The sequence below is a fragment of the Eschrichtius robustus genome, chromosome 3 (genome assembly GCF_028021215.1).
Source record: "Eschrichtius robustus isolate mEscRob2 chromosome 3, mEscRob2.pri, whole genome shotgun sequence".
Classification (NCBI taxonomy): Eukaryota; Metazoa; Chordata; class Mammalia; order Artiodactyla; family Eschrichtiidae; genus Eschrichtius; species Eschrichtius robustus.
In genome coordinates, this window is record NC_090826.1 from 63,216,809 (window position 1) to 63,243,019 (window position 26,211).

Genomic DNA, 26,211 nt, shown 5'->3' on the forward strand with positions numbered 1-26,211 from the left:
TGGGACTAATATAATAAGTGACTTTTAAGATCAATCCAAGTAATTCTCTAAGCAAAAAAAAAAAAAAAAAAACAGGAAAAGATAAATATGGGAAAAAAGGTAAAGAAAACTATAAGAGAAAAGTTAAGAGATAGGAGTAAAAGTACCATCCAACCATGAAATAGGATAATAGGAATTCCAAGAAGGAGAAAATATTAAAATGTAAAGAATAAATTCTTTAATTAAATAACAGAGGTAAATTTTTCAAAATGAAAAGAAGATGAAAGATATCAGATTGAAGGGCCTATGGAGGATTATCAGGAAAAAAAACAGCACAACACTGATCAAGATGATGGAGTAAGAGGACATGGAACTCACCTTCCCCTATGAGCATATCAAAAATATATTTATATAGAAAAATTCTCACTAAAAACTAAATGGAGACTGGCAGAAAGACTCCTGTACTATCAAGGCTGTAAGAAAGATCCACATGGAATAATCAGGGAAGAAGGGAAGAAAAGCAGTCAGGTTCAACCTGTGCTCCTGGGTGGGGATTCAGAAGAAAAGGGAGATGACATGGCAGAGATCCTCCCTGGAGAGTGAGTGGTTTGAGCCACGTATTGAGTGCCCCAGCCCTGGGGTCCAACAAAGGGAAGACAAGACCCCTTGGCTGGTTGAAGTGGGGGTGGGACTAACAGAAGGGCTGTGGGATGCCTGGGAACCTTCCATGAAGAGTGCACGAATACTTTCTTGCTCCTGAGGCAGGGCAGAGAATGTGAATTGAGAGCGCACTCTTGGCTGACTGGTTTCCCACAGCCACCCCAGTGTGCACCCCAGCCTGAGCTGAGTGAACACTCCAGCCCTGCTTGCCCATGTCACAGCTTTATGGTCAAGCAAGAGCTGCCATGACAGATGAAAGCCTTCAGCTCTGAGACACGGAGGGGCTCAGACCTGAAGCAGTATCTGAGCAGGGAAGGGGCAGCCATCGCCGGTGCTGACATGGATGGTGCATCAGAGCCAGTCCAGATCTCTGATCATGGCCAGACTGCCACAGCTTGTGCTCCAGACTTTGCCAAATGCCTGCACTGGCCCCTCTTGCTCCAGTGCTGCTCCCCTCTGGAGCAAGTGTGTCAGTGTTGGGAAGGGGGTAGAGCTCACACTCAAAGGGAGCTGAGTTGGCTCAGACCCAAACTTCAGGGCTTCTGCACCAGCAACTTGGGACCTGACCCCACCCCCCAACAGGGTGATGACAGTCACTGAGCACAGTACAAGCTCTGGCTGAAAATTGTCTCTGGCCCTAGACCCTCCATCTCCATCCCCACCTCCTACCAAGGTGATAGTAACCGGAATACCCTGAGGAAAACCTGTTTTGTATTCACATCAAATCCAGTTCTCCCTCCAAAGCCACTGGACACAGCAGACTGTATAGTGACACCCCACATAAGGATACCCCTTCTAGACTGCAATAGGTAACTGTTCCACCTTATTACATAAAGGCAGAGAAATTTGTCTCAACTGAAAGAGCAAGAGAAAACTCCTGCAACAACAACTAATGAAACAGAAATAAACAATTTACCAGATAAATAATTCAAAGCATTAGTAGTAAAAATGCTAACTGAATTAAAGGAAAGAATATATGAACACAGTGAGAATTTTAATAAGGAACTAGAGAATACGAAAAAGAACCAGTCAGAAATGAAGAATACAACAACTAAAATGAAAAACACACTAGAAGGAATAAATAGCAGACTAGGTGACAGAAGAATGCATAAGTGATCTGGAAGATAGAATAATGGAAATCTTCCAAATGAGAGCAGCAAAAAGAAAAACAAAAAATAAGATAACAGTTTAAGGGATCTGTAGGAAAACATCAAGTGTAACAACATTCACATTATAGATGTCCCAGACAAGGAAGAGAGAGAGAAGGGGATTGAAAATGTATTTAGTGAAATGGCTGAAAACTTCTCAAACCTGAAGAAGAAAATAGATATCCAGATGCAGGAAGCACAGAAGGTCCCAAATAAGATGATGTGTGTGTGTGTGTGTGTGTGTGTGTGTGTGTGTGTGTGTAATGATCTGGATGTTCCCAGTGAGACTGAAAAAGAAAGCATACGTCGAAAAGACAGTTAAGAATGTCTTAACAAAACCAAGATTATAAAAATAAATGTAAATGAATCCTTTAATGTCACAAACATACGTCCACACAGAAACACACATACTTGCGCAGATATGCATTATTTATGATCAGGCATAACGCAGGCTTGTAAGTAAAACCAAAGATTTTGATCTTTCCTTTGCCTCTGATGATATTCAGTGAAAAGGGGAAAATGACTTAAGTTATGGCAGCTGAAGTCAGTTTGGAAATTTGAGGGATGACCTTATCCAGAAAACTCAGATAGTATGTATTTTGAGGCTGGATATCATTCTGTGTGTATGTGTGTGTGTGTTTGTGTGTAATAGTATGTATGTGTATGTGTATTTTTGCCCTCTGTAAATATTAAGCTTCAGCATTCAAAACTCTGCTTTGCAATTATACATTGCTTTTTGTAATAATCCGATTAATTGAAGGGGACCTTGGCATGTGTTTATAAACATTTTTAGGAAAAGCTAAATGCAAGTATTTTGAAGGAAAACACTTCCACTGTGCTTTTCAACTAGTCTAAGACAGAACAGTTCAACACAGCTTCCGAAAGACAGGGCTGAACTTTCCCAGAGTTCTCCTTTGTGCTTGAGAAAATAATGTATCAATCAATTAAAAACACCTCAAATAGGGGCTTCCCTGGTGGCGCAGTGGTTGAGAGTCTGCCTGGCAAGGCAGGGAACACTGGTTCGAGCCCTGGTCTGGGAGGATCCCACATGCCGCGGAGCGGCTAGGCCCATGAGCCACAACTACTGAGCCTGCGCATCTGGAGCCTCTGCTCCGCAACAAGAGAGGCCGTGATAGTGAGAGGCCCTCGCACTGCGATGAAGAGTGGCCCCCACTTGCCGCGACTAGAGAAAGCCCTCGCACAGAAACGAAGACCCAACACATCCAAAAATAAATAAATTAATTAATTTAAAAACAAACAAACAAAAAAACAAACAAACAAAAACACCTCAGATACAATCTATGAAATATACTTCTCTATTCTACAATCAACAATGTTGATCAATAACGGAGCTCTTTTTCTTTACTTTCGTGCTTCATCAAAAACTATTTTTTCCATGAGAAAGAAGTGAGGGAATAAAAAGAAATCCAAAATTACAGTGGAAAATGTGTATCCTTTCCACAGTAGGAGGGACGTTAACTGTGCAAACAGGTTATTTAAAATGACTCAGAACTGGCTTGCATCTGTGCCCCTTGGACTGAGTGCTGATTATTTACAAAGCAGTTTTACCCCTGACATGGACCTCTCTGGATGGCCGTTAAGGAAACCCAGGGTTGCTATAACAGGCCTTTTATTAACACCAAAGTGATAATTTCAAATAAGTGGTCAATTCTGGAACAAAGGACAGGAATAGCATTTACTTGTTATGCAATGTTCAGACCTCGGACAGCATAATAAGGACAAGATTGCAGGATGCATTTTATTTGCATATTATTTTATTAACATTGACACTGGCTAAGCAAATAGAGACCACATATGGAGCCCCAAAGAGGTCACCACCCTTGCATGAGAGGTTTTTGACCTATCTAACCAGACCCAGGGATCAGTAAAAAGAGTGGTATGAACATACACATCTTGGCTAAATTCCAATGGTGTAATTACCTTCTTCCTACATAAAATTCTTCCTGCCTTTCTCTCTTGAGAAGTTATTTTTCCACCTCCCTTCCTAAATGCCGTTGTGCTGTGGAATGGCTGTCATATTGGATCCCACAGGTGCCTGCCTTCAGCTGTGAGCGAGTGATCTCTGTAGATAAGGCATTTGGAGATCCTTCTGTATGAAAGGTGTAATATAAATATATTGTTCATCTCCCTTGGGAGGTTCACTTAACGCGACATGCCAAGACTTATTGGTAAGGCAGTCTGGTAAACCCACTCTCTTATCAGGACTTGGTTTCACTTTAAGAGTGAGTTTTAAATTGTATGTCTGATTGTGTAAATGCCATATAATACTAATACTTGGGCCTTCAAATGTGCCTTTGCCTGAGAATGTCAAGATGTCACAGGAACTCTGTGATTTCCTCTGCAGTTTTTGGGTGTAGGAGGTAACTGAGGTGATGCCAGCATTGAATAGGGAACTATTTTAAACTGTTCCCGTTAAGGTAAAAATCTCTGAGAGGCTCCCCACAGTAAACACATGAAAATCCCTCTAATAGTTATTAGCAAATTAAGCAACAATAGAAGGCATTCAAAGTATAACACCCAGATTTTTATGTCGGTTTTGAAATTTTGGATCCAGTTGAATCCTAACAATATAGCCTAAGGTTGGCATTATAATTACAGGGCTCTCTCTGCTAAGGATAGTGATTTACCATCTATGCAATCTGTATCTTACCACGAGTGTGCTGAGATGTATTCAACTTCCCAAGGCCTCAGTTTCTTCTCCCGTGAGTATTTCAGAGGGTTCATCGTAGTAATTAAATGAAAGATATTTATTAAATACATATAACATAATATATTCTCAGTGTATGGTGTGTATAGTGGCAATAATTATAATTATTGAAATTAATTACTAATAAATTACAGTTTCTACTTATTTTCTAAAAGAAATAGATGCAGAGATGACTTCCCTATATACATAAAATATTAAAAATTATGAAAAGATACTTACAAATCTCAAAAAGAAATAGAGAGATGTGATGATATCAGAAAGTTAACTCTTGAGAGTTAAATTGTATTTTGAGTGTTTTAGCAGCAAAGGCTCAGAAATATGGAAAAATGAAAAATTATGAAATAATAAAATGTTTAGATAGTTTTCATTGTTTGATAAGATAAAAATTCCAGATCATTAGTAGAGACAAACATTCTGTGATATTGAGGTAGGTTTCTTTTAAGTTAGTGGTTTAATAAATTTTTAAAAAATTATCATTTTTAATGCAACTATGCTGTAATACCTAACCTAACAAGGGATTTTGACTCTAGGAGATTGATTCTGTCCAAAGGTTCTGCATCAGTGTCGTCCAATGGAGATATAACAAATATAGACACGTTTATCATTTAAAATTTCCTGGTAGCTACATTAAGAAATGTAAAAATAAATAAGTAAAATTAATTTTATAATATATTTTATTTGACCCATTATATTTAAAATACTAGTATTTCCATGTGTAATCAATATAAAAATTCATTAATGAGATATTTTGGATTATTTTTTCCATACTAAGTCTTTAAAATCTGTTGTGTATTTTATACTTACAGTACATCTTCATTTGTGCTAGCCACATTTTAAGTTCTTAATTGTATTCAGATGTCATGGTTCTAGATTCTAGTGCTTACATGTTGGATAGCATGGTTCAAAATTAACTTTACATGGACAGACATAATATTCAATGATGTAGAAAAGCAAACAGAAAAGGAAGAACAGGCATGAAGATGTTACAGAAGTTCATATACCCACACTCTTGATGATATGATCATTGACTGCTATGTCCAAACTTGCATTAATTTTCCATTTATTCTTATATTTAACAAATATTTGAGTACCTATTATATTTCTGAATATGCAGGGGAAATGTTTAACCTTTCCATAGTAGGAGGATTATTAAGTAGGCAAACCATTAGCGTCAAACAGTGCAGGAAATATTATAGTCACTGAGGAAATAGCAGCAAGCAAAGTGAAATCCCTGCTTCTGAAGCTTGAATTCAAGTAGGGTCAGGCAGACAATAAAAATATAAACAAATAATGTATTTTTCCAGGTGATGATAATTGCTATGAAGAAAAAATAAAACAGAATAATAATGAGGTAGTGGAATTCTTGAACCCTGCTTTAAATAGAGTGGTCAGTGAAGTCCCCTCTGATGTAAAATGTGAGCAGAAACCTGTATCAAGGGGGGATTTGAACCAAGAAGTTGCAGGGGAAAGAGCATTCTGGAAAGAGAGAAAGCCAAGCACAGAGGGTTTCAGAAGGAAATTCAAGATGAGCAGATTGGCAGATTTGAGGGACAATAGGGGAGCCATTGTGCTTAGAGAGCTGCTACTGTGGTGGAACTTGTTAGATGATGTCAGATAAGAATTTTGGATGTTTCTGGGGGAGCTGGAGGGTCAGTGGAAGAATATGAGCAGGGAAACAACATGATGCCGTATAGGTTTTGAAAGTCCATCTGTCACTGTACTTTTTTTGGAGAAGAGATAGTACTAGAGGAAGAGTGGAAGCAGTGACAGCCCAGATAATAAACTATGTTGTCTTGGCCCAGACTAGTAAAGATGATAAATCATCTTGATGAAAATCAAAATCAGCTACTAAATATATAAAGCCAGTGGCTTTGTTTTACTTCCTATTAAAATCATTATTGAATGAACTGTTCTATCAGTAGGGCAAGCGTATTCGTATCTTGCAAATTTAATTCCCTATGTGGCATTTTGTGAAAATTTCAATATTGAATTCAATACAAATTGTTCTTGTGTGTCTTTGACATTGCAGTGCACTGTGTCATGATACGAAGAAAACAATCCAATGATCCAGTGCTCTCCTTTCTTGCTCTCTGTCCAGGGGCTTATGGTCTGATAAGGAAGACAGCAGCACAGATTTATATAGAAAAAGTCAGACAATGGTATGTGTTATCAGAAAAGGCAAACCAATGTAAAATGAGGAAATAAACAAGGAGAGAATTGAATTAAACATAGAGACTCATTTATTCGTGTACCTATTCATTCAATGACTATTGTCAGAGACTGTGATATGTATTAACTATTCAAAGATGACTAAGATTGCAGAGTCTAGAGATGGTTCATGGACAAAGGGTCTACCTGTGAGGGCTTAGCCTGAGATGTAGAGTCACAGAGTTGGGTAGGCTACTTGGATGTTTACTCAGGACAGTTGTAGGTAAGTAGCATAGTTAGAAAAAGATTCTGAAACACAGTGGCATAAGTCAGGAAAAGGCCAAATCCAGAGGGGCAGTACCAAGTACAAGGTCCAAAGGACAAGGTGAAAATCCAAGTCAGAAGACATGAAGATCAGGAACTGGTTAAAGCAGAATATGAGGTAGTTCAGAGCAAGCAGGCTGGTTAACACAAAGACAAAGAAAATGATGGTTGTGTGAATGAGGGGCAGGCCTTAAGGTTTAAAGGAGCTGGACCCCACTGGATAGGTTGTGCCTTTGGTATATAATTGGAATTGACAATGTGGGAGGACAGTGACAGACAGGTTTGGATAGAAAGGGATTCCTTCCAGAAGTAAAATTTGAACAATGGTATGTATGCCGGGGATTTCAGTGTGTTACCAGAAGAATAGTATGTGTTCAGCAGATGTAACATACCAGATATTTGTGGGAGGACAGGTGAAGTGAAACTGAGGCAAAGCGATGAAGGGTTTTAAACGTTAATATATATGTGTGCGTCTTGATGAACCATTGAATGTTTCGATCAAAGTGTGAGTGATGTGATGCAAATTATTATTTAGGAATATATTTTAGGGCTCAATGTATAGGACAGATCAGAAAGAAGATGCAGAAAGACAAAGCTCCTGTGAAATCCAAAAATGAAGTAATTAAGTATAGGACCAGGGTAGGGAGTGGAAAAGAGTAAAATGATACAAGAAAAAAAAAAATTGAAACATAGTCAGTGTTAGCTAACAAAGACAGGGCAGTACAATTGTATAATTTTTGCCTGGTCAAGCCTTCTAGACTTCCCCTCATTTATATAAGCTACGTAAAAGAGATCATGTGTGGTAACAATTTTAGGCCTTCAGGGAATATGACTTATGACAAAGGAGAGCATGGCAAACCTCCCCAGGGAAAACAGGCAACCTAAGAATAACAAAGTCTGTTGGGACACATGCTTCTCTTCTACCCATCCATCCCATCTTATGTAGTCTACTACTTTAGCACCAACCCAGTTATATTCATTACTTTAATTTAGAAATATTGGTTGAGCAATTTACTCTTGCCAGGCATTGTACTGGATGCTTGACTATAGTTGTGAACACTCTGCTTGGACCCTGTTGATGAAGTTTAGTTGAGGATACAGGTGATAACTATTAAGGCACACTTGATAAATGCTATGAAAGAAACAACATTATCTGAGAGAAAATAATACAGTCAGATCAGTGTGTAGATACTTGATTTAGATAGACTAGGCAGGGAAAATGTAGCTCTCTTCTACCTTTTCTCTCTTTCTTTCTTCCTCCCTTTCTAATTTCTCTCCCTACAGAGATTTCAGGAGAAATCAGAAATTGGAGGTAAATTTTAGAGTCATTTATATAGAGAGAGTAATTAAAATAATGGAATGGAATATTAATCATGGGATCAGATAAAATCTGGGTAGAGAATGTATATAGATAAGAAGAAACAGACCAGAGCTTTGGAACATTTGAACAGTCAGCACCCATAGAAAGTGAGATGAGCCAGCCATGGATATTGAGGGATGAACTGGAGACTGTAGTATAAGGAAAGACATGCAGCAAACATAAAGAAGAATAAAGAAGTTGGGAATAGCCTATTTTGTCAAAACCTGTTTGAAGTTAAGTAAGAAAATAATAAATATGTAACCATCGACTGTGCTAGCATAGAGGCCATCAGAAGGCACATCTTTGACTTATAAACCCTGAATGCACAAAACTAGCTCGTCTGCTTCATCACCCTCTTTATTTTCCAACTGTTTCTGTTGAATGAAGGCTTCTCATTCTTTCAAAACACTAATCTTACTAGAGTCAAATCCCTACTTGTAAGAGAAGGACTTAATCCTTCTATAATCCTCTTTACCTCTCTATTGAATCGTTCTCCTTAGCAAACAATTAATGCTCCACTCTCCTCTGTCTTTAAAATCAAGTATACTATTCAACAAAGCTAAGTTTCCAGTTCATAGCGGTACCCTATGATTACTTTTACTTTGTGTCTTCCTTGAGAAACCAGGAAAACGGCTTTTGGTTTTTGAATGAAGCGTGAGGTTAGGCCATCAACAGAGAATGAAAGTTTGGTGAAGCTTGGGACATTTTGAGAAAGACAAGATAGAAAATAGAATGGTGGGGAAAAGGTTTTAGGAAGACATAGTAGGAAGGCTGGTAGTGATGATATCTCAGACAAGGCTCAAATTTTCACTTTGTCTGAAGTTTAGGATACTCAATAAAGAATAAAAAAGAATGAAATGGAACTTTCCCCCTTCTCCTCATCTGAAGAAAGACATCCAACCCAATATGTGTATGCGTTTCATAAAGTCTCTATTTTTCTCAGCAATCTAGGACGTTAAGGGCTCTTTTTTTGCCCAGAATACAAAGAGACAAAAGAACAGTAAAAATTATTCATCACATTCAACTATTAGTTAAACTGGAGTTACATAAAAGGGTGTGGCGAATTGAATTGGAGGCACAATTCCAAAGAAAATTATTATAGCCCCAACTGAAATATTTATATGTTAAGATACCAGTGGCCTAAAGCATCAGAGACCAAATATGCATAATGAGGCATAGTATTAAACTGTAATTGAGATCTGCTAGATACACAAATAGGCCAAAAAAAAAAAAAAAAAATGACCTTTCTCCTATGTCTAAAAAGGAGGAGAACAAAGCTCATGTCCTCAACATGAAATAAAAATTAGTGATCAGGGATTTAGGCTATAATTATTTTCCCTTAATTTTGCTGTTATCATTACACTGTATCTATAATATATACATTGATATATTTACCTTCAGTTTTTTTTGTTTTTTTTTTTCCATTTGGAATTCTGTTCCCATGGCACATAAAATGTCCTGGACTCTTCAGTAATACAATGTTGAACTTGATCCTAGGTTGTATCTGTAAATAGTGATGATGACATGGAGTATTAGACAGAAGATTAGGTATAGGAAAGAAGTTTCCCTTTTTTACTTGCTATTGGAAGAAGAATATACCGCATATCTTTCGTATGGCCCTATCCACTCTCCACCCTTCTCTACCCACTTTGGGCCCCTGGAATCTGCTTCAATTACTTCCCTTTCCCTCCATCTTCCTTTTAGTTCAGCAATGGAAGTTCCCAGTAGGATATATGAAGATGGAAGGAGACAGAAATCTGAAGAACAAGTTGGCTACATTGGGTTGGCTGCATCCTTTCTCTAAGGAGCCTTTTTATATATGGCTATTTTGTCCAGGATTCGGTAACCACTTCCTGCACTGTTCCTTAAAGACTTAAGGGATGATAGCTTTCTGCTTTTACTAGGCCTAGGATAGTGTATTATCTCTTATTAAACTCTGCTCACACTTTGTAAATTATCCTTTATCAAAACCTTCAAATTACCAGATTATGATATATGTTTCCTTCTGGGACCTTGACAGATCAAAGGACTGTCATAAGACAGAAGATATTTGATCTGGGAGATTAGGTATGATAAGGTAATATTAGAGTTTATAAGAACATTGAGTCAGGCTTGGAATGGTACATATATGGTCTGACTCAAGATTCAGTGAGACAAAAATCCCTGCCTCTCTAGGTGACGTCAGGAAAATAGGAGACCACAACTGCTGAGGAGATTGAGCACAGAGCTCTACCAAATTAACTTAAGAAATTAAAAATTCAATTTAATTCTAGGGCCATGCAAGGAAAACATACAATGATCCTGAAACACCTTGTAGTACCAGAAATAGAGGATGTGTTCAAAGCACAAAAGGGTGGGAGCAAGTCAAAGGAACACAGGGAGCCAAACTGAAAGAGCTCTCAAAGGCCAAAGCTGGAACAATTTGAGCAACAGAATAAATAATAAATAAATAGCATAGCAATGGATTCTCACCCAAAGTAAAAAAAATATATATGCATAAACATATGATGATGAATACATGATAATGTAAATAAAAGACTAAATAAATATATAAATGGAGATGAGAATAATCTTCTTTGTAGAATAATCCCATGTAATAAATATAGGTATTCCCCTTTTTAGGAAGCAGAGCTTAATTTCCCTCCCTTCCCCTGAGGGTAGGCTAGACTTCAGTTTTTCTAAGTTCTTTAGCTATACAGTTTGACTCTTCACTGAGAAGAATGTGATGGATTTTTGAAAGACTGAAAGCATGTTATTCCTGCTAACTCCAATACCCATACCGTCCCCCAGCCCACAGCCTCATCTAATTTTGGCTTATACAAATGGTACTTATTATACTTGTGGTAGCAAGAAACAAATTGATCCAAATAAGGTCTGTTTTGTTTTGCTTCATTTTTTTAAAAAAGCCTCTACTCTACATTTTTTCCAAAGAGGGGAGAATAGACAGCAGTTTTGTGTGTTCCATTGATTTCTATAGACAAAGAAAAATGTACTTAATAGTTCATGTGCTAAGATGTATTGACTGATTTTACCCGCTGACTTCAGGAGGATAAAAGGAACGTATCTTTCTGGACGCAGAGATGAGAAAACTTTCCTTGTGCTACTGTCTGGGTAGTTCAATGCAAATCATGATCTGACTGGAGAGTCATTGTTCGGAAGGAACCTATAGAGGCACAATTTCCCCTTTGCTCTCAAAGAACTATAGGGAATGGTTATCACAAATATTGTACAACTGAAAGAACAATAAATTAACATGAATTTATTGAATACCTGCCTTTTCAAGACAATTTACTAGATACCAGTAGATATTGGGGAGGGGGGAGAAAAAAATGATACATGTTTCTAGTGTTGCATTATACATTTTAGAGAAAAGAAGCCTGGGCAAGTTTTATGAAAAGCAGAGTTCTTTTTTTTTTTTTTTTTAAAACATCTTTATTGAAGTATAATTGCCTTACAATGGTGTGTTAAATTCTGCTTTATAACAAAGTGAATCAGTTATACATATACAATATGTTCCCATTTCTCTTCCCTCTTGCATCTCCCTCCCTCCCACCCTCCCCATCCCACCCCTCTAGGTGGTCACAAAGCACCGAGCTGATCTCCCTGTGCTATGCGGCTGCTTCCCACTAGCTATCTATTTTACATTTGGTAGTGTATATATGTCCATGACACTCTCTTACCCTGTCACATCTCACCCCACCCCCTCCCCATATCCTCAAGTCCATTCTCTAGTAGGTCTGTGTCTTTATTCCCGTCTTGCCACTAGGTTCTTCATGGCCTTTTTTTTTTTTTTTCCCTTAGATTCCGTATATATGTGTTAGCATACTGTATTTGTTTTTCTCTTTCTGACTTACTTCACTCTGTATGACAGACTCTAACTCCATCCACCTCATTACAAATACCTCCATTTCATTTCTTTTTATGGCTGAGTAATATTCCATTGTATATATGTGCCACATCTTCTTTATCCATTCATCTGTCGATGGACATTTAGGTTGCTTCCATGTCCTGGCTATTGTAAATAGAGCTGCAATGAACATTTTGGTACATGACTCTTTTTGACCTATGGTTTTCTCAGGGTATATGCCCAGTATTGGGATTGCTGGGTCGTATGGTAGTTCTATTTGTAGTTTTTTCAGGAACCTCCATACTGTTCTCCATAGTGGCTGTATCAATTTGCATTCCCACCAGCAGTGCAAGAGTGTTCCCTTTCCTCCACACCCTCTCCAGCATTTATTGTTTGTAGATTTTTTGATGATGGCCATTCTGACCGGTGTGAGATGATATCTCATTGTAGTTTTGATTTGCATTTCTCTAATGATTAATGATGTTGAGCATTCTTTCATGTGTCTGTAGGCCATCTGTATATCTTCTTTGGAGAAATGTCTATTTAGGTCTTCTGCCCATTTTTGGATTGGGTTGTTGGTTTTTTTGTTATTGAGCTGCATGAGCTGCTTGTAAATCTTGGAGATTAATCCTTTGTCAGTTGCTTCATTTGCAAATATTTTCTCCCATTCTGATGGTTGTCTTTTGGTCTTGTTTATGGTTTCCTTTGCTGTGCAAAAGCTTTTAAGTTTCATTAGGTCCCATTTGTTTATTTGTGTTCTTATTTCCATTTCTCTGGGAGCTGGGTCAAAAAGAATCTTGCTGTGATGTATGTCATAGAGTGTTCTGCCTATGTTTTCCTCTAAGAGTTTGATAGTGTCTGCCCTTACACTTAGGTCTTTAATCCATTTTGAGTTTATTTTTGTGCATGGTGTCAGGGAGTGTTCTAATTTCATACTTTTACATGTACCTGTCCAATTTTCCCAGCACCACTTATTGAAGAGGCTGTCTTTTCTCCACTGTATATTCTTGCCACCTTTATCAAAGATAAGATGACCATATGTGTGTGGGTTTATCTCCGGGCTTTCTATCCTGTTCCATTGATCTATATTTCTGTTTTTGTGCCAGTACCAAACTGTCTTGATTACTGAAGCTTTGTAATAGAGTCTGAAGTCAGGGAGCCTGATTCCCCCAGCTCCATTTTTCGTTCTCAAGATTGCTTTGGCTATTCGGGGTCTTTTGTGTTTCCATACAAATTGTGAAATTTTTTGTTCTAGTTCTGTGAAAAATGCCAGTGGTAGTTTGATAGGGATTGCATTGAATCTGTAGATTGCTTTGGGTAGTAGAGTCATTTTCACAATGTTGATTCTTCCAATCCAGGAACATGGTATATCTCTCCATCTATTTGTATCATCTTTAATTTCTTTCATGAGTGTCTTATAATTTTCTGCATACAGGTCTTTTGTCTCCTTAGGTAGGTTTATTCCTAGATATTTTATTCTTTTTGTTGCAATGGTAAATGGGAGTGTTTTCTTAATTTCACTTTCAGATTTTTCGTCATTAGTGTATAGAAATGCAAGAGATTTCTGTGCATTTATTTTGTATCCTGCTACTTTACCAAATTCATTGATTAGCTCTAGGAGTTTTCTGGTAGCATCTTTAGGATTCTCTATGTATAGTATCATGTCATCTGCAAATAGTGACAGCTTTACTTCTTCTTTTCCGATTTGGATTCCTTTTATTTCTTTGTCTTCTCTGATTGCTGTGGCTAACACTTCCAAAACTATGTTGAATAATAGTGGTGAGAGTGGGCAACCTTGTCTTGTTCCTGATCTTAGTGGAAATGGTTTCAGTTTTTCACCATTGAGGACAATGTTGGCTGTGGGTTTGTCATATATGGCCTTTATTATGTTGAGGAAAGTTCCCTCTATGCCTACTTTCTGCAGGGCTTTTATCATAAATGGGTGTTGAATTTTGTCGAAAGCTTTCTCTGCATCTATTGAGATGATCATATGGTTTTTCTCCTTCAATTTGTTAATATGGTGTATCACGTTGATTGATTTGCGTATATTGAAGAATCCTTGCATTCCTGGGATAAACCCCACTTGATCATGGTGTATGATCCTTTTAATGTGCTGTTGGATTCTGTTTGCTAGTATTTTGTTGAGGATTTTTGCATCTATGTTCATCAGTGATATTGGCCTGTAGTTTTCTTTCTTTGTGACATCTTTGTCTGGTTTTGGTATCAGGGTGATGGTGGCCTCGTAGAATGAGTTTGGGAGTGTTCCTCCCTCTGCAATATTTTGGAAGAGTTTGAGAAGGATAGGTGTTAGCTCGTCTCTAAATGTTTGATAGAATTCACCTGTGAAACCATCTGGTCCTGGGCTTTTGTTTGTTGGAAGGTTTTTAATCACAGTTTCAATTTCAGTGCTTGTGATTGGTCTGTTCATATTTTCTATTTCTTCCTGGTTCAGTCTCGGCAGTTTGTGCATTTCTAAGAATCTGTCCATTTCTTCCAGGTTGTCCATTTTATTGGCATAGAGTTGCTTGTAGTAATCTCTCATGATCTTTTGTATTTCTGCAGTGTCAGTGGTTACTTCTCCTTTTTCATTTCTAATTCTATTGATCTGAGTCTTCTCCCTTTTTCTCTTGATGAGTCTGGCTAATGGTTTATCAATTTTGTTTATCTTCTCAAAGAACCAGCTTTTAGTTTCATTGATTTTTGCTATTGTTTCCTTCATTTCTTTTTCATTTATTTCTGACCTGATCTTTATAATTTCTTTCCTTCTGCTGGCTTTGGGGTTTTTTTGTTCTTCTTTCTCTAATTGCTTCAGGTGCAAGGTTAGGTTGTTTATTCGAGATGTTTCCTGTTTCTTGAGGTAGGCTTGTATTGCTATAAACTTCCCTCTTAGCACTGCTTTTGCTGCGTCCCATAGGTTTTGGGTCGTCGTATCTCCATTGTCGTTTGTTTCTAGGTATTTTTTGATTTCCCCTTTGATTTCTTCAGTAATCACTTCGTTATTAAGTAGTGTATTGTGTAGCCTCCATGTGTTTGTATTTTTTACAGATCTTTTCCTGTAATTGATATCTAGTCTCATAGCGTTGTGGTCGGAAAAGATACTTGATACGATTTCAATTTTCTTAAATTTACCAAGGCTTGATTTATGACCCAAGATATGATCTATCCTGGAGAATGTTCCATGAGCACTTGAGAAAAATGTGTATTCTGTTGTTTTTGGGTAGAATGTCCTATAAATATCAATTAAGTCCATCTTGTTTAATGTATCATTTAAAGCTTGTGTTTCCTTATTTATTTTCATTTTGGATGATCTGTCCATTGGTGAAAGTGGGGTGTTAAAGTCCCCTACTATGATTGTGTTGCTGTCGATTTCCCCTTTTATGGCTGTTAGTATTTGCCTTATGTATTGAGGTGCTCCTATGTTGGGTGCATAAATATTTACAATTGTTATAGCTTCCTCTTGGATCGATCCCTTGATCATTATATAGTGTCCTTCTTTGTCTCTTGTAATAGTCTTTATTTTAAAGTCTATTTTGTCTGATATGAGAATTGCTACTCCAGCTTTCTTTTGATTTCCATTTGCATGGAATATCTTTTTCCATCCCCTCACTTTCAGTCTGTATGTGTCTCTAGGTCTGAAGTGGGTCTCTTGTAGACAGCATATATATGGGTCTTGTTTTTGTATCCATTCAGCCAGCCTGTGTCTTTTGGTGGGAGCATTTAATCCATTTACATTCAAGGTAATTATCGATATGTATGTTACTATTCCCATTTTCTTAAATGTTTTGGGTTTGTTATTGTAGGTGTTTTCCTTCTCTTGTGTTTCTTGCCTAGAGAAGTTCCTTTAGCATTTGTTGTAAAGCTGGTTTGGTGGTGCTGAACTCTCTCAGCTTTTGCTTGTCTGTTAAAGGTTTTAATTTCTCCATCGAATCTGAATGAGATCCTTGCTGGGTAGAGTAATCTTGGTTGTAGGTTTTTCTCCTTCATCACTTTAAGTATATCCTGCCACTCCCTTCTGGCTTGCAGAGTTTCTGCTGAAAGATCAGATGTTAACCTTATGGGGATTCCCTTGTGTGTTATTTGTTTTTTTTCCCTTGCTGCCTTTAATATGTTTTCCTTATATTTAATTTTTGACAGTTTGATTAATATGTGTCTTGGCGTGTTTCTCCTTGGGTTTATCCTGTATGGGACTCTCTGTGCTTCCAGGACTTGATTAACTATTTCCTTTCCCATATTAGGGAAGTTTTCAACTATAATCTCTTCAAATATTTTCTCAGTCCCTTTCTTTTTCTCTTCTTCTTCTGGGACCCCTATAATTCGAATGTTGGTGCGTTTAATGTTGTCCCAGAGGTCTCTGAGACTGTCCTCAGTTCTTTTCATTCTTTTTTCTTTATCCTGCTCTGCAGTAGTTATTTCCACCATTTTATCTTCCAGGTCACTTATCCTTTCTTCTGCCTCAGTTATTCTGCTATTGATCCCATCTAGAGTATTTTTAATTTCATTTATTGTGTGTTTCATCATTGCTTGGTTCCTCTTTAGTTCTTCTACGTCCTTGTTAAATGTTTCTTGCATTTTGTCTATTCTATTTCCAAGATTTTGGATCATCCTTACTATCATTATTCTGAATTCTTTTTCCGGTAGACTACCTATTTCCTCTTCATTTGTTAAGTCTAGTGTGCTTTGACCCTGCTCCTTCATCTGCTGTGTGTTTTTCTGTCGTCTCATTTTGCTTATCTTACTGTGTTTGGGGTCTCCTTTTCACAGACTGCAGGTTTGTAGTTCCCGTTGTTTTTGGTATCTGTCCCCAGTGGCTAAGGTTGGTTCAGTGGGTTGTGTAGGCTTCCTGGTGTAGGGAACTAGTGCCTGAGCTCTGGTGGGTGAGGCTGGATCTTGTCTTTCTGGTGGGCACATCCACGTCAGGTGGTGTATTTTGGGGTGTCTTTGGCCTTATTATGATTTTAGGCAGCCTCTCTGCTAATGGATGGGGCTGTGTTCCTGTCTTGCTAGTTGTTTGGCATAGGGTGTTCAGCACTGTAGCTTGCTGGTCATTGAGTGCTGCTGGGTCTTGATGTTGAGATGGAGATCTCTGAGAGATTTTTACCGTTTGGTATTACGTGGAGCTGGGAGGTCTCTTGTGGACCAGTGTCCTGAAGTTGGCTCTCCCACCTCAGAGGCACGGCCCTGATGCCTGGCTGGAGCACCAAGAGCCTTTCGTCCACACAGCTCAGAGTAAAAGGGAGAAAAAAAAGAAAGAAAGAAAGAAAGAAAGAAAGAAAGAAAGAAAGAAAGAAAGAAAGAAAGAAAGAAAGAAAGAAAGAAAAAGAAAGAAAGAGGCTATAGTATAGTAAGCAAAATAAAGCTATTGTAAAGCAAAGCTATACAGACAAAATCTCACCCAGAAGCATATACATATACACTCACAAAAAAAAAGGAACAGGGGAAAAATTAATATATCCTGCTCCCAAAGTCCACCTCCTGAATTTGGGATGATTCGTTGTCTATTCAGGTATTCAACAGATGCAGGCACATCAAGTTGTTTGTGGAGTTTTAATCTGCTGCTTCTGAGGCTGCTGGGAGAGATTTCCCCTTCTCCTCCCTGTTCACACAGCTCCTGGGTTTCAGCTTTGGATTTGGACCCGCCTCTGCGTGTAGGTCGCCTGAGGGCGTCTATTCCCCGCCCAGACAGAACGGGGTTAAAGGAGCAGCTGCTTCGGGGGCGCTGGCTCACTCAGGCCGTGGGGAGGGAGGGGTACGGAGGAGGCGGGGCGAGCCTGTGGCAGCAGAGGCCGGCGTGACGTTGCACCAGCCTGACGTTGCACCAGCCGGCGTGACGTTGCACCAGACGGCGCACAGTGCGTTCTCCTGGGGAATTTGTCCGGGGATCACGGGACCCTGGCAGTGGCGGGCTGCACCGGCTCCCGGGAGGGGCGGTGTGGAGAGTGACCTGTGCTCACACACAGGCTTTTTGGAGGCGGCAGCAGCAGCCCCAGCGTCTCACGCCCGTCTCTGGGGTCCGCCCTGATCGCCGCGGCTCGCGCCTTTCTCTGGAGTTCGTTTAGGCGGCGCTCTGAATCCCCTCTCCTTGCGCGCAGCGAAACAAAGAGGCAAGAAAAAGCCTCTTGCCTCTTCGGCAGCTGCAGACCTTTTCCCGGTCTCCCTCCCAGTCAGCTGTGGTGCGCTAAGCCCTTCAGGCTGTGTTCACGCCGCCAGCCCCAGTCCTCTCCCTGCGATCCGACCGAAGCTGAGCCTCAGCTCCCAGCCCCGCCCGCCCCGGCGGGGGAGCAGACAAGCCTCTCGGGCTGGTGAGCGCTGCTCGGCGCCGAGCCTCTGTGCGGGAATCTCTCCGTTTTTCCCTCTGCGCCCCTGTTGCTGTGGGGTCTGCGCTGATAGCTGCGGCTCGTGCCCTTCTCTGGAGTTCGTTTAGGCGGCGCTCTGAATCCCCTCTCCTTGCGTGCAGCGAAACAAAGAGGCAAGAAAAAGTCTCTTGCCTCTTCGGCAGCTGCAGACTTTTTCCCGGTCTCCCTCCCAGCCAGCTGTGGTGCGCTAACCCCTTCAGGCTGTGTTCACGCCGCCAGCCCCAGTCCTCTCCCTGCGATCCGACCGAAGCCCGAGCCTCAGCTCCCAGCCCCGCCTGCCCCGGCGGGGGAGCAGACAAGCCTCTCAGGCTGGTGAGCGCTGCTCGGCGCCGAGCCTCTGTGCGGGAGTCTCTCCGCTTTTTCCTCTGCGCCCCTGTTGCTGTGGGATCCGCGCTGTTAGCTGCGGCTCGCGCCTGTCTCTGAAGTTCGTTTAGGCGGCGCTCTGAATCCCCTCTCCTCGCGCACCAGGAAACAAAGAGGGAAGAAAAAGTCTCTTGCCTCTTTGGCAGCTGCAGAATTTTTCTCGGACTCCCTCCCGGCTAGCTGTGGTGCGCTAACCCCTTCAGGCTGTGTTCACGCCGCCAATCCCAGTCCTCTCCCTGCGATCCGACCGAAGCCCGAGCCTCAGCTCCCAGCCCCCGCCCGCCCCGGCGGGGGAGCAGAGAAGCCTCTCGGGCTGGTGAGTGCTGCTCGGCACCGCTTCTCCGTGCGGGAGCCTCTCCGCTTTGCCCTCCGCACCCCTGTGGCTGCGCTCTCCTCCGTGGCTCCGAAGCTTCCCCCCTCTGCCACCCGCAGTCTCTGCCCGCGAAGGGGCTTCCTAGTGCGTGGAAATCTTTCCTCCTTCACAGCTCCCTCCCACTGGTGCAGGTGCCGTCCCTATTCTTTTGTCTCTGTTATTTCTTTTTTCTCTTTTGCCCTACCCAAGTACAGGGGGAGTTTCTTGCCTTTTTGGAGGTCGGACGTTTTCTGCCAGCGTTCAGTGGGTGTTCTGTAGGAGCAGTTCCACGTGTAGATGTATTTCTACTGTATCTGTGGGAAGGAAGGTGATCTCCGCGTCTTACTCTTCCGCCATCTTCTCTCCTCCTAGAGATTTACTTTTAATGTCCTTGACACTGGTGGCTTTGACTGGTTCTACTGAAGTGCAAGGCTGGCATAGGCTAATGTAGTTGCCCAGTCCCTGAACGGAACCGTTGTCCCTGGAGTACTTCCGGTTACAGAAGACGTCTGAGGCACAAGAAATGATCATCAAAACTCATCCTTCCCGAATACAGTGAAAAATCAACAATTTTCCCAAGAAATCTGCATCACCAGAAGTCCTTCCTGAGTGACGTCTGTCGGCAAGAGGAGATTGCTTGATGGGAGGTGAAGGTGACGAAGAACCAGCTTTCAACGTTATCCTTCCATCCTCACAGCCAGCTTAGAAACGGAGCAGAGAACGTAGAATTATCACCATTTCACACGTGTGAAAATTGATCTCAAAGAAACACCTCTATCCAAATGACAAATAGCAGAATTCAGACTCTAAGCTGATTTCCTGAGCCCAGGTCCAGTGTTTTTTCACTGTAGCTCAGCTGCACAGAAACCGCCATCATCCCGAGCTTACACTGCTGAAATGTGTGCACGGTTCCTCCGCCATAAGCTTCTCTCAAAAGCAGAGTTCTTTTTGAAATATATGGATAAGTAACTAAATTGACTGAGAAGAGAGATTAAGTGTGTATAGAATGTATGATCATAAACTTTTATTTTGGTGGACCAGACAAAGCCAAGGTGCTGTGAAACATCATCTTGTAACCCCTGGCTGTTAGAGCAGCCATGCCCAGACTAGCATTAGGAGGCACCACTCCTACTAATAGAAACTTTAAGGGACTTACTTCTAAAGAAAATTGATTTTAGCAGGTAACATTTCAAGTTCTCTTAATTTGAGGACCTTAATACTATAGCAAGCCTAAGCACAGCAATGAAGACAAAATATAGTCTGAGAATTCTGATGCAACTTCAGAATGACTCGTTTGCAGACCGTAATTAATGAAAAATGTTTCACATAAAGAGGATAAAACAAATTTCTCATGAAACAAATCTCTGTTTGAAATATAAGGGTGAATGCAAGATGCAAAATGTTGAAAAGATTAAAAATTCACAAAACATCTCACAGAATTATTAAATTACTAGTAATCCTTACTTAAGATGATCTATTCCTAAATTGTTTTATTTGATTAAAAACAAATACAAACATTATTTGCAAGGGTTTTGGCTTTCTCTGAAGCTCCATACACACTGTTAAACAAAAATTATTTGGATAAATAGTCACAGTTATTCGAATGCTGGAACCATTTATAAGGAAGCAAGATGGCTAAATAAAAAGACCTTATCCAGAATCTTGTGTTTGAACTCAATTAAGTTTATCAACAAAGAAAGAGAAATTGAGTTTATCATCAGTCTTCAAAAATGTTACAACTTTTACAATGTCTGTTTTGGTACATATTTGTCTCTGTGCCTCTAATATCTTGAAAGTATCCTTCCTATGGCAAAATCCTGGTTATTCTTATGACTATCCTCCTGTGTTTTGACTCCCTAATGGTTTTCTAAAGTCCTTTTGCCTCTCCTGGTATAGTTTTTCCACATTCATTCATTTGACATCCTTTTATTTTCACCTTAAAATTTATTGGCAATCTATTATATTTTTTGTCTACCCAGATTGAAATTTCTTTCCCTTCAGGGCAAGAGGGGATCCCTATTTTCTTTTCTTTTTTTTTTTTTATGAGTGTTCTGAACATTTAAATTTTATTTTTAAACTAAGTTAACCTGTTAGGGGCCCCTCCATCCTTCTATATAAAATTATCATTTTTGACCACATGTTTATGCAATTTAAAATATTTACAATTTATTTACAAAGTCAATTTCAAAAGCACATACAGGTTTAAAATCAAATTGATAAAAGGAATTTAAGTCAGAAAGCATACACCGTAAAGCTGAAGTATTCTATTGTGTTCAACTTCAGCTTCACTTCAGCAGTTACTTTCACTATGTATATATAAAAATAGTTGTATATTTTGACACTTCAACTTCTTTTCGGATTGGTATATTATAGCTCATTTCTACACAATTACAAATTAGGTGTTCATCACCATCAATTTTTTTTTTATGTGTATTAACATTCAGTAAAATTTTGCCTTTATTTTTTTTATTTTATTTTTTTTTAACATCTTTAGGGATCCCTATTTTCTATCTTAAAAGCTTCACCCTAGCTAGTGAAACTGTAATTTAAAACCTGTAATTTTAAATGATTGGCTGGATGTTGCAATACTACAGAATGTAGCATGAGTTTGTCTGTGTCAGTGGCTGTTTAGCTGCTTAGCTCATGGAGAGTTTTTTCCTTTAAAGAAAGTGAATATTATTCTCTAGAGGAAAGAGATGAGCTTGGGAGAAAAAGCTGATATTGGGAGCAGTTTAATGGTAGAGACGGCAAGTTAGACATGGAATGGAATTTCAGATCTAGTACTTACCAGATGTATGAATTCGGGTAATTTCCTCATGAAACTGGAAATGGACAGGCTTTTTGAGTCTAACTGCATTCTCTTTAAACCAAATCTCATCAGGTTAATTAATGTGAAAACAAAGATTCTATCTTACTTCAAGCAATTGAAGAAAAGCGTTGTCTTTCCTAAAATATGGAGGAAACATCAGCTACGTTACTTCACAAACCATCCTGAAAATCCTGTTAGAATATGACTATCTTCTTGATAAAACTGCACTCTTAGTTTTCCTCAATGCAGTTCCTTTTCAAATGGCTGCAGCTCTCTTCTCTGGAACCCTCTAAATTCCCAGTTTTTCCACTCCTCTGGTCTGTGTCTCTCCAATCTCATGGAAAACAGTTTTCGCTTCTCTTGACTTCTCCAAATCTCCTACTCAGACTCACCTCAGCACTCAACTCAGCAGAACAAAGCTGAGTCAAGCATCCTGTGAGGTATCTTGAGGAAGCAAAGGAATCATCCTCTTTAGAAACAGAATGGGGCAATGTAAATGGTGACTTTTCCCATTTCTGAATCCTGTTACATTTCAACTCTCTTATTTTAGTTACCTCATCTATAATGATAGTAATAGAACAGTACACACCTCCTAAGAATGTTATTAGGATTTTAAATGTGATAATGCATATAAAGCACTTTACAATTGTCACATAAAAAGGGATTAATAAGTATTAGTTTTGTAGTAGCTTGGTCAGTAGCTTCCATGGATTTAGTGGACACTTCTGGTCATTAAATCATTTCTTTACTTGACCTACTAAGATTGCACAACTGACAAATTCTAGTAATTTTGTGGAAGCCATTTTCATTCTTTGTTTAAAGTTTACTTCCATGTTTCTAAGTTCTTGGACACCTGGAAAATCACTTATCTCAAATGATTTTCTAAGCCAAGTAGATGATCATGATTTCCCAAATGAAATGATCAAATTCTCACAAGAATTCAGTTCACTTGTGCCTTCCTCTACAATCTGAATTTTCTTATAATTAAAAATAATTGTTTTGGCATGAATTAAATACCTCAAACACAAATCCCTCCTTTTGGAAGGTACACAAACTTTGATATTTATTAGCCCTGATATTCTGGAGGAGTTATTTAATCTCTTATAGTTAATGCACTGAATCATAATTTTCTATCTTGGATTGCCCCCAAATCCTGTGCATATCTAATTTGGATATATGGAGAAATGCTCCTATTTACAGATTGCTGGCATGCTTCATTATAATATGTATTCTAATGTACTAACCTAGATTGTGCCTTCAAGACAACCTAATTTCTAGGCATTTCTGTCATTGAATCAAAATTGTTAACTTAGTACATTTTTGTAGACTCAGTGACCATAGCTTCACATACTTTGATAAGAGGAACGAAGATTAAGTGCACTGAAATATATAGAAACACCCAGAATTAACAATACTTTCTCTACATTGTACATGTGCCAGTATGAATAGGTAATATATAAAAATAGTTCTGTATTTCTTTTTTCTATTTCATAAGACAGATTTACTCCAATTTCATGGCTTGTATAGCTTGATGATTGTGCTTGATAGATGATATATTTGATCATATTGCAAATATAGTTTCTCTACACTGATAACCTGTAATGAAATATCATTTCCTTCTAAATGAAAAGAACTAACTATATCTTCCCTTCTAATTGCTAAGGTACTTTAATAAAGCATGAAATCTATTATCCAGTTACTCTAAGAATGAGACTCAAGGTAGAAATTCACCATAGCCCAATATTTGATTATTAAAAAAAATTGCCTGATTGTAGCTCTAAAAACTATATATCTTGACATCGTGATTTTATTTTTTCTATTTGTTGCAATGTGGAGTGACCTTGTTTAAATAAAATGTACTCAAAAAGTGAGAAATTACTCCTAAAGCTAGTTAAGGAATGTTGTTTAAATATTTCTTTAAAGAGTAAGAATAATTTTGCAATTTTTCAAGCAATTGTTTTAGGTAGTATTAAACTTTTATGTATTAAATGGAAGCCTATGTTTATATACATTTGTTTCAAAAAAAAAACAAAAGTACTAAGACCAATAAGAGGAAATTTTTGTTCACTTTGGCTTTCTGATACATATTATAAGTTAAGTATATTTTAGTTGAAAAAGATATATCAAAGAAACATGGAAAACAATCTGAGTTCAAGCTTATTTTTATTTATTAAATATTGGTTAAATTACCCAGACTTATAAACCTTATATATTTTGTCTTAAGATGTTTCAAAATTAGCTTGAATAATGTCTGAAAACAGCAAGAAGAAAATTTTGTCTGTTTTCAGTTTTATGTGAACATCAAATTGTCCATGTAATGATTGACTTGATTAATCTGTTCTCCCAACATTAGTCAATTACTTATCTGCCTTCTGTAAATGATATTCCCCTTCTCTGAAGATTTTAACTCTATGAAGAGTTAACACACATGATAACTCAACACATTGAATTGTGTGCTGCAAAACAAGCAAAGTACTGAAGAGCCCAAATAATGGACTAAATAGAATATAAAAACTCATTAACAAGTGTTTCTTGGCACTGGCTCCATGTTGAATAGAGTTATTCTAATCAACCCTGGACTTTGAAATAACAACTTAGGAAAGGAAAATTTTGCCACAGGAGATATGAAAGTTATGCTCTCATTTCTGAAAAGCAGATTCTAGCTTCTGATTTAATATTTGAGACAGTATATATGAAAGTGACGAAGGGAGTGGGTTTTCAGTAGGACTTATTTGGTTTTGACTTAGTTCTGCCATTTAAACAATATTGAACAAATTGCCTAAAGTTTCCTTATCTGCAGGTTAATACACATGCAAAAGCTCAAAAGTAATTCAAGTAAGGTATTTAGTATTAGTATATAAAGCATTTAGTATTAGCAATTAAAGTATTTAGTATGATGGACATTATACATATAAGAGCTAAAAAATAAGTAGCTAGTATTTATGTATTATTATGTATTTGTTAAATGTGTATATATTTCTTTCTTCTAATCTTTCTTCTAGGTATTTATTGCAGGTTGGTTTCCCTAGAAGCAGAGATCAGAGTTCAGGAAGAGAAAGAGACTCTTTCTGATCTCAATCTCTCTGATCTCGAGAAAGAGATCAGAGTTCAGGAAGTTTATTAGGGAGTACAGTCAGAACTAGTACCTATGAGGAAAGGGATGGAAACAAGACTGGGCAGTGGGAGAAGCTGTGTGTCAGTGTAGTCACAACAAGGTTTCATTCAAGTCCATGGGCAGCTCTGCAGCTGGGATGGCCCTTCAGAGTTGTCTCTTATGGTCATGAGGGGGCTGGATATCTGTACTGTGATTTCTACTAGTCACTGGATATAGGCTTCTCCGGGAAGAGGGTAGGAACTTGAGCAATGCAGCTGTCTTCAACTAAGAACAATTCCCTGAAATGACTTACAGCTGAGCATTGTCTTCAGGCAGCATTCCCAGCAGGTGGAATGAATCCTTCTTAAGGGGCATTCAAGCAGCAAATCACAGCATCCATTACAATGGTGTATTTCCTCAAGGGCTGCGCTTCTGGTGCTTGTTCAGAAACTAAATTTGTTTCTCCTGTTTTTGTTATTTTTTAATGTTTTAATTTTTAGGGACTATCCACTGCTGTACCTCGTTTGGAATCAATTAAAGAAAGGTAAGTTTGCTATTAGTAGATGTCTCAGAATTCATGGATTGAACTCTTTGACAATTTGCTATGCTTCTTGTATGTACTGGGCTTGGATATGGGTTTACAAATGCTTTTGGAACATTTTGGATAGCTATATGCTGAGTCAGTGTTGACAGATAAACAACACAACTAAAATGGACCTTGTAAGTAAAAGAAAAGGAAACTTTCAGGTAAGTGAAATAATTAAGGAAAGGAACTATCATTATTCAGTCTAGAGAAGAAACTTTGCTTAGGTTTTGAGACCAGGGATGGTTCATCCCCACTGTGCACAGAAAGGATAAAAATGGCTGTATTTTTTATTTAATAACAAGTGGAAATTTGATAACAATAAGGTTGGTTGTGTGTGAATTGTGCCAAATAATGGGAAAAACCAAAGCCTAATTTTATTATTTAAATTTGATTTGGTTGCAGTGTTTAGCAACATTAAGAGAAAAGGAAATTGTTGGAAGGTTACTTGTTTAAAAAATCT

The 26,211-nt window shown here is 38.7% G+C and overlaps 1 pseudogene; it reads left to right on the forward strand.

Moving 5' to 3' along the window:
- Positions 1-3,960: 3,960 nt before the first annotated feature.
- The window catches only part of LOC137760593 (serine/arginine-rich splicing factor 4 pseudogene), a 115,705-nt pseudogene continuing 93,454 nt past the window's right edge, over positions 3,961-26,211 (forward strand).